The 8,532-nt window shown below is 47.0% G+C and overlaps 1 pseudogene; it reads left to right on the top strand.

The window, feature by feature from the left end:
- The first annotated feature begins 4,070 nt into the window (after positions 1 to 4,070).
- Positions 4,071 to 7,243, top strand: LOC130679650 (40S ribosomal protein S15a-like; annotated as a pseudogene).
- The last annotated feature ends 1,289 nt before the right edge of the window (positions 7,244 to 8,532 follow it).

Below are 8,532 nucleotides of genomic sequence, written 5' to 3'. Positions count from 1 at the left end.
CACTGCCCAATATGCGTCTATTGATGTTCAAATGCAACAACAATAAAGAGTGTATGGAATAAATCATTCTTTTGTTAAAACAGGGTAAGATGGTTCATATAAATGAAAAGTCCAGGGGTTGGAAGGTTTTGTCAAATTGTTGCAATACTGTATCTTTACTGGGTGATTCAGGTAGTTACTATGGTCTGCCCAATATGTAAGAAACACTTTGCCTGCTGAGCTGATAATAGCAAAAATCTTGACACTTAGGTCCAGTGCTGGATTGCAGGAACATTCAGGCCTGAAGCATATTCAGTGGCTGGGTTGGGGTCTTGGGGGCTGTGGTGCTCCTGAGGAGTGTCATGCACTCCACACAGTGGCTCATACATAAGCCTCTCCTTGGGGAGCATGTTACATGATGTCTCCTGCCCTGTGGAACCATCTCCCTAAGTTCCCTACCAGTTGCCAGCCAAGAAGCTCACCATGCATTGTGCCTGTCGGCTTCATTAGCTGATCATGTGCGTCCCGCACTGGGACAACACTGCACTGTACCCACATCCGGGTTGGGTGGTGGTGTCCTCTCTGTGCCGCACAACTTCCAGGGCTTGTCTCTGTTCTAACCCTTACTCTGCTGTGCTGTGTCTGTGTATGTACCTCTTTCCAACAGACAAGGAGCTTCTTGAGGATCTTAACAGTCATCTGTTTTTCTCTTTCTGTTCCCTTGAAATAGTAGGACCTCCCTTAATAAAGTTTTTAATGAATAAGTAAGTGAATGAATAAAGTTTCAACTCTTTCCTTACAGGTTTCAACCAGCAGTAACTACCTGCTTTTTCCCAGATGTGCCCTTGTCCCAAGGGAACTATGCTAAGGTTTCTAGAAGCCTTCCCATTGCACATGGTAGTGCAGCAGCAAGATGGGCTGCATAATTCAGTGAAAATGAGCAGTCCCAGCCTCTGCAGGGCCCCTACTTCAAAACTTACCAAGACTCTCAAGCAGTGACAGCAGAGCATTAAGCCAAGCACAGGACCCTTCCAAGCACTGTGTCCTGTGCGACTACACAGGTCACAGGTCTATGCAGCTGGTCTGTATAGCAGCTACCTGCTGTTTGCATGAGCCTGCATGCCACAGCCCTCCTTCTGGTCACTGCAGCTTTATTTGGGAAAGCACCCTTCTCTTTCTGTGTGGCTTGTATGGGACTCAGGCCACCGTGCTCTCCCAGGGGTTGGCAAGTGATCCTGGTCTGGCCAATGAGAGCCCTGCATCCTTCTGGTCACGATTAGTTCAGGGATGGACATGTGACCCGAGCACAACCAGTGAGAGCCATACCTCAGAATTCTGCCTTGGAAAAATGTGGTATCTTTTTGCTGGGCTGCCTATGTTGGCAGGAAGTAAACCTAGAACCCTTGGGGTGACCAATTAGGGAAATTCTGACTGAGATACAGCTGATACTGAAAAATCAGAGCTGAATAGACAGGACAGTGAAAGGACAGATTCTGCCAGCATCATTTAAGCAGCTGATGGAGCTGACCCTCTGGACTTATCTTTTGATTTGTATAAAACAATAAATTTCCTTCTTGGCCTAAGCCAGATTACCATGGGTTTCAGTCACTTGTAATCAAAACAGACCTAATGGGTTGGAGCTTAATAAACACTTTTCTGTTTGAATAATAGACTACCAGGGCTTGAAGGAATCCATTGTTTACTTCTACCACACATCTTTTGCTTGATTACATTTGACTTGAGAATCGGGGCAAGAAATATAATAGCCCAGAGACTGACTCCATTATTTCAGTGAGAATCTAATAGCATGTTAAGGACTTAGCTCTTATTCATGCTCACTTTTTTGTATGTAGAGAGAGATAGGGACAGGAAACATGGGGTGGGAGGTCCTTTTGCTTTGCAGATTTGTAAAAAAAGTTTTTATGTTAAACATGTTTTAATTTTATAATTAAAAAAAATAATAAAGTTTGTTGTTTGAAAGTATTTGAAAAGATGTGACTCAAGCCAGTTTATTTTCCCACAGCCTGCTAGGATACCAGTGCCATATAGTTAACTCTGCCCAGCCATGCCAGTGCTTCATCTAAAGCTAAGCTTTGTGGAGCACACAAGTGCAGGGGAGCCCCCTTAGGCTCAGCCTGCCCACTGCTCCCTTCTCTGCTAGGGGAGCAAGGTCAGCCAGCCAGTTGGGTACTAACTGGTAAGGGCCTAACCATGCTCTACCTGCATCCTTTCCTTTCTTTCAGAATCCTGAGCAAAGGTTTCAAATTGCTGATTCTACTGCCAACAATAAATATTATCTATCTTCTGCATGTGTTGGCAAGAAAACTAAATTTTTATACCTCCAGGCTGGCCAAAATCTTGAGGCCAGTTAACTTCTCTCATGATCTCATCTGAGTCATTCTTGACTCTGCCCAGCCCCGCTCTTCATCTGTGTGGGGCTCTCTGACACATTCCCTGCCCCCACGTCCAGCTCCTCTACCCCTGCTGTCTTTTCTGGCACCCCCTGCCTTTGGGTCGCCCTCCTCTGTGGCAGTTGTGGACCACTGTGACCCTCTCTCCATTGATTCCTGCAGACTCTTCACTGGATCCTTTTTGCCTTGGCTGAAGCTAGATCTTTCTAAGGACACCACCTTCCCGCATGGGCCTCTCACAGTTTTTAAGTGGAAACTTCCAGCATCTGCCCCTCTTCTAGTCCTGCCATCATCCTGGGAAAGTTTAATTTTCTTATGAGTGTCTCAGTGTATATCCTAGCCTCAAATTTGTCCACCTCCTTAACTTCAGTGACCTTTGACCTCTCTCCACTTCAGTCATGTCCATGTCCTGTATGTTCTCAAAACTCAAAACTCAAATGTTAAAATCCAATATCTGTAAACTTGTTAAAGAAAAAAAACCCTCAAAGATCCCACTTTTCTTACATCAATTCCTTGGTTACCAGCATCCGCAATGTCAAACATTGGCATGTTTGCTTTATTGAGACTTCTGGTCAATGGTTAACTCCTTCTTCCCCCAATTTACACATTCAACAAATATCTGCTGAGTCTATGTATGTGCCAGGTACTGCCAGGCAAAGCTTGCAAAGCTGCATTCTGAAGGGAGGAAGTTTCAGTCACCTCCTGCTGTATAACCAGCTTCCAAAATTTGGTGACTTCAAACAACAAGGATTTATGTCTCACAATTCTCTGGTCAGGAATTGGGTGTCAGGGGAGCTCAGGAAGCTCTTCTGCGGCCCTGCGTGTCAGCTGGGATCACTCACTAACCGATACTCAGGCATCCCTCCATGCCTGTCACGTCAGTGCTGCCCCACGTGGAAGCCTGAGCTTCCTCACAGCGGAGGAAGCTCAGATCTAGGGAGATCAGACTTGTCACAGGGCAGCTGGCTTCTAAGAGTAAAAGCGGAAGCTAACATGCCCCTTAAAGTTAGACCCAGAACTCAGACATCATCTCTTCTGACACTTTCTGCCAGTCAAATCATGTATGTGCAATAAGAAGAAATTGCTGGTGGTTATTTTTGGTAGAGGAGGGAGACATTTTTAATTACAGAGGAGGGAGACAGTAACACATAAACAAATAAATGGGAAAATAGCAGCCACTAGTAAGAGCTGTTCAGGTAGTTGAAACAGTGTGATTTGATAGAGAACCGCTGAGTAGCTCTTGTAGATTGAAGGGATTGTTAGGTAGTCTTTCTAAGGAAGTGCTATTAATCACTACCTGAATGGCAAGAATTGCCAGCTGTGTGAGGATCAGGCAGGAGGGCCAGCTAACACAGAAGCTCTAAGTGGGAATGAGCTGGGCAAGTCTAAGGAATAGAAAGGATCACGTGTTAGGAGTGTAGACAAGGACAGTGTGACTGGGAACCAGGCCGATTAAGTAGGAGGGGCCAGATCAAATGCACCGGGGTGAGGAGGTTGGATTTTATTCCAAGAGCAGTCAATGGAAAGTCATTGAAGGATTTTAAGCAGAGAAGGGACATGATACAACTTATATTATTGAAAGGTCACTCCAGCTATCATGTGGGGAACAGGCCGTGAAGCACAACCGCAGAAGCAGCAAGACAACTGGGTCTCCTGCAGAAGCTGAGAACCCAGGAGAAGATGGCTTTGTCCGCTGCGGGCTGCTGCGAGAAGCCTGAAGACGCGCTGCGTTTAGGCCGTCAGGAAGTGCCTCTGTCAAGCCCCCTTCCCCCCACCCCAGGCGAGCATGGCAAAGTGTCCGCGGTGCCTCTCTAACGCACCGCACACGCAGCGGGCCAGTGCCCTCCTGAAATGACACCTTAGAGTCTTCGCGATGATTCTAAATTCTGCATCTCTGCACACCCACCCCACCCTTAGACCTATTTCCAGTCCCTTTCTGTTGTATATCGATTTGATATAGTTTCAGATCCACTTGTTTATGGCAAAAATATTGTTTTTAGGAATAAATTTGTTCTGATACAAGAGGGTAGTAAGCTGTGACAGCATGCTGTCGTCTCATCTGTTGTTACTGAAAACTACTCAGTAGCTCCGCTGCTGAGGGACCTGTTGGGGGCTCAACAATACAACACAGGGAAGCAACTATGGCAAGAGGACATTTAGCGATAAATACAAAAGCTTGGGGGGATTACCCAAGACTCCGGCCTGGGCAAGGAGACACTTGGCTCATCTAAATCTCTCTGCCAGGACTTTCAGGGAATCAGCTGCTGCCGGTGAAGGCGACTCTTTTCCTGGCAGGGGCGGAGGCTGTACGCGGCCCCGCAGAGCAGACCCTCTCGGCCGGCAGCACCGGCTCCTTGTTCCCCAGCAACGGCCTCTAACAGGGACTTTTACGTTCGCGCTGGGGCCGGCAGTTAGCGCTCTGCGGGCTGAGCCGTCTCTCCCGAGCGCCGCCGGTGTATTAAGGTGCACTCAACTAAATTTGGGCTCTATTCCTTTCATCTCCCCTTGCCTGGAACAACAGTATGATGAATCACCGTTGGTGTGGAACTATGCTATCTCCTTATTGGCTTATTAAGAGTAACCACTATCCCGAATGCTATTGACTTGTGAAACTCCTGCAGCGAATCTGTGTTAAATTGCTGACAAAGACAAACTCAGTCTCTGAGCAGAGCATTAATTTGTCCCCTCAGACAAAACTGTCCCACATGTGCCCCCTTTCTCCAGCCAGATCTAATTATTTGATGTCTCCTCACCCCATCCTCCTTCATGATCCTGTGCCTGGCACGTGCTGTTTCTTCTTCCTAGAATGCTGCTTCTCCTCCACCTTCATTTGTCATCCACCAAGCTTTACTCCTTCAAAATCCAGCAGGTGTCACCTCTTCCATGAAGCCTTCCCTGAAACCCCAGTTTTATTTAGATTTCACTCAACACCTGGCACCACAGACACCAGCTCCCGTCTGTCTTTTCCAGTTGACTATGTGCTCCTCAAGGACCAGCACAGTGTCTGTAAGTACAGAAAGTGAGGCATTTATAAAGCTGTTGCTATCATGACAGGCATGATTTACCCTTGGAGTCTGAAAATGTGTGTTACAAGGTCAAATCACAACAGAAAGATGGATTTGACAGATCCCTTTACTAAGTTCCTCCCTTCTCCCAGGCCAATTCTGGGAGGCTGGAGTGATCACTTAAAGACCAGAGAGCCTCCAGGTGCGCAGGATATATGTCCCTCTGTGCTTCAGATTCTCCAGAAAGGGTCTGGCCTACACACAAGTATCAACCTCATTGTTATTCATGATACTGACTTCTGGCAGAATTTGTACTCAGATTTGCCACCCTCCCCCAACCCTGATATGGTCTGGGAAAACCTAAAAGTCTGCTGCTTCCAACATGAATCTCACTGTTATTTTAATTGTAAATACAAGCTGATGACTTTCAAATCTATACCCAGACCTGGTCCTTGCACTGAACTTCAGACTCTCAAATTCAATTGCCAGATGGACTTCTCTACCTAGATGTCCCCCCAAACTTGGCAGTTCTAAAACTGAATTCATTATCTCTCTGGTCCCCATATATCCATGACTGGGAGTCTGCTAGTAACTCACCAGTGAGTCACTGTGTTTCTTGGGTTCACCCTTCATTTCCATGGCCAGGATCCTGGACCAAACCCTCAGTTCTCTGGCTCGCACAACCACGTGAGCTCCTTCACCAGTCTTCCAGCTCCCAGCCTGTCCTCCTCCAGCTCCCAGGGGATCCACCTGAAATGCAGGCCTGCTCTCTCCCTCCCCTGTCTTGATGCCTCCACCCCCTTTTTTCTCTGCTGGTGTTCAGCCCCACAGGAGGTGCTCCCACCATGCAGAGCCCCCTGCCATTGCCTCTTGGGCACTGGAGTTCTTCTTCAGCCCCCACTGCTCTTCTCCTGAGAACCTGGCCACATGGCATGGTCTCTTTGCCCCTGAGTGAGGCAGGCCTAATGCTCTCAGTGGGTCTGGAGCCCCAGGCTACTGTGGAACATCTTCTTTAGGTATCTGCCTCCCCCATCCGCAAAGGGCAAGTGTTCTGCTCATTGCAAACACCCAATGTGCTCCTCACAATGTGGGAAAAGCAATGGCCTGGGAGCCGGAAGCCTGTTCTCACAGCAGCTCTGCCACTGACTGGTACTGCCACCCTGGGCAGGTCTGTGCACCTCTCTGAACCTCCAGTGATTGGTTTGTAAAGAGGAATACTACATTCTGGTCTACCTCATTCCTTCCATAAGGTGTCTCTACTGAGCTGTGACTGTGCCTGGGGGCAGCGTGCATACCCATATACACTCAAAGCCACTCCCTCTCTGTGCCATTCATCAGCCCAAACAGAACAAAGCCAAGCCCCAGTCTTTCCATCATCTTTCCCTGCCACCACACTGGTGCACATGAACATCCTGGGCCGATGCTCTCAAGAGCATCAGCTATGTCAAAAAGAAAGGCAAACACCAGGTTCTTACTAGGTCATGCTACACAGTTATCATCTGATTTCTAACCTTGATGATGAAGCGTGGTTACACTGGCAAATTTGAAATCACTGTTGATCACAGAGCTGGGGAAACTTTTGTGAACCTCACAGGCAGGTTAAATAAGTGCAAGCCCCAGATTTGATGTGCAACTCAAACACCTACAAAAATGGCAGAGCAATCTGCTCCCATCCCTTCAGTTTTGTTTCATTGTACTGATGACCTCAGCTGGCATCATGGAGGAAAACATACAGGAGGGAAAATCCTGGATGTTTTTTCTAGGGATGTAATACATACAAAGAAAATGTTTCAATGGACAAGAGGGACTGAGAGAGAGAAAGAACAAAGCCTTGGGTCAGCTGCCTGACAGCTGCCACCAAATCCCAGCCAGAGTTCCAGACAAGGAGGAGCTCAATCCTTCGGCATCTACAGGGGCATCTAGACTAGAGATTGTCCTTCTGGGGCAGGCTGGGCATCTGGTACATAAGGAGTTCTCACTGAGGAAGTCCGGAGCAGTTAGTGTGCAGTGAGGGACACAGGTGGTCTGTGGAGCTCCACCCAGCAGAACCCCAGGCTAGCCGTTAGCAGAAGAGTCAGGGACTGTGGGCCCTAGAGCCAATGTGCCTGCCAAGGGCATCTACGATATCTTTATTTTATCTTTTACCTGCTGAGTGGAGGGCTAGAGAGTGCTATAAACTAATATGGGGCTAGAGAACATGATTTTTGGAATGGTTAAAATTATTGTGCCGAAGTGAGATTTGAAACTGGACTATTCCTCTCCTCCTCTGCCTCCCCCATTCTATTAACAATGATTTATGACACTCTTATTGTGTGCCATGTGTAGTATTGGGTGCTTGATTTACATTTAGCATACTCTTTTCACAAAACTGAATTGAGGTCCTGGAACTCATGTGACTTTAGAACCTAAAGCAGAACCTAGAGCTTCTGATTCCCAATTCCATGTCCCTCTGGCCATTGGCTTTCCTGAAGGGTTCTAAGTAAAGTGCAGTCCAAGGGACCCTCTGTGGTGAAATGAATTTGGAGATGTTTGCATGTTGCATCCTCTTTGATTTCAGGATGCTATTAGCTGAAAAACACAGAACACCCCATTGTCTGAACAACCGAGAAACACAACCAAAAAGTTTGCAACAGCTTAACATCAGGGATTGAGATCAGCTTCCTTGAGGTGTTTGTGGCTTTTCCCTCATGATTCTAACATGACTGCAGCAGCCTCAAGAGTTCAGGATTTTTGGAATCCAAGAACCCCAAAAAAGAATTCAGGATTTTCCCTCCCCTGTGTTTTTCTCCATGCTGCCAGCTGAGGTCACCAATACAATGAAACCAAAACAAAGCAATGGGAGCAGATTGCTCTGCCATTTTCCAGGCGTTTGAGTTGCACATGAGATCTGGGGGTTGCACTTATTTAACTTGCCTGCGAGGTGCACAAAAGTTTCCCCAGCTCTGTGACCAACAATGATTTCAAATTTTCCAGTGTAATCACACTTCATCATCAAAGTTAGAAATCATATAACTGTGCAGCATGAAGCTCATGTCTTTACATGATAATGTCCAAAAATTGAAAGAGGCTTTGGTGAAGAGAACCTTTCTAGAAGTCCCCATGCCTGATTTGTCTAACATCCCTTGGGCAGGGTTGCC

The sequence above is a fragment of the Manis pentadactyla genome, chromosome 11 (genome assembly GCF_030020395.1).
Source record: "Manis pentadactyla isolate mManPen7 chromosome 11, mManPen7.hap1, whole genome shotgun sequence".
Classification (NCBI taxonomy): domain Eukaryota; kingdom Metazoa; phylum Chordata; class Mammalia; order Pholidota; family Manidae; genus Manis; species Manis pentadactyla.
This window is presented reverse-complemented; position numbering and strand designations above follow the sequence as displayed.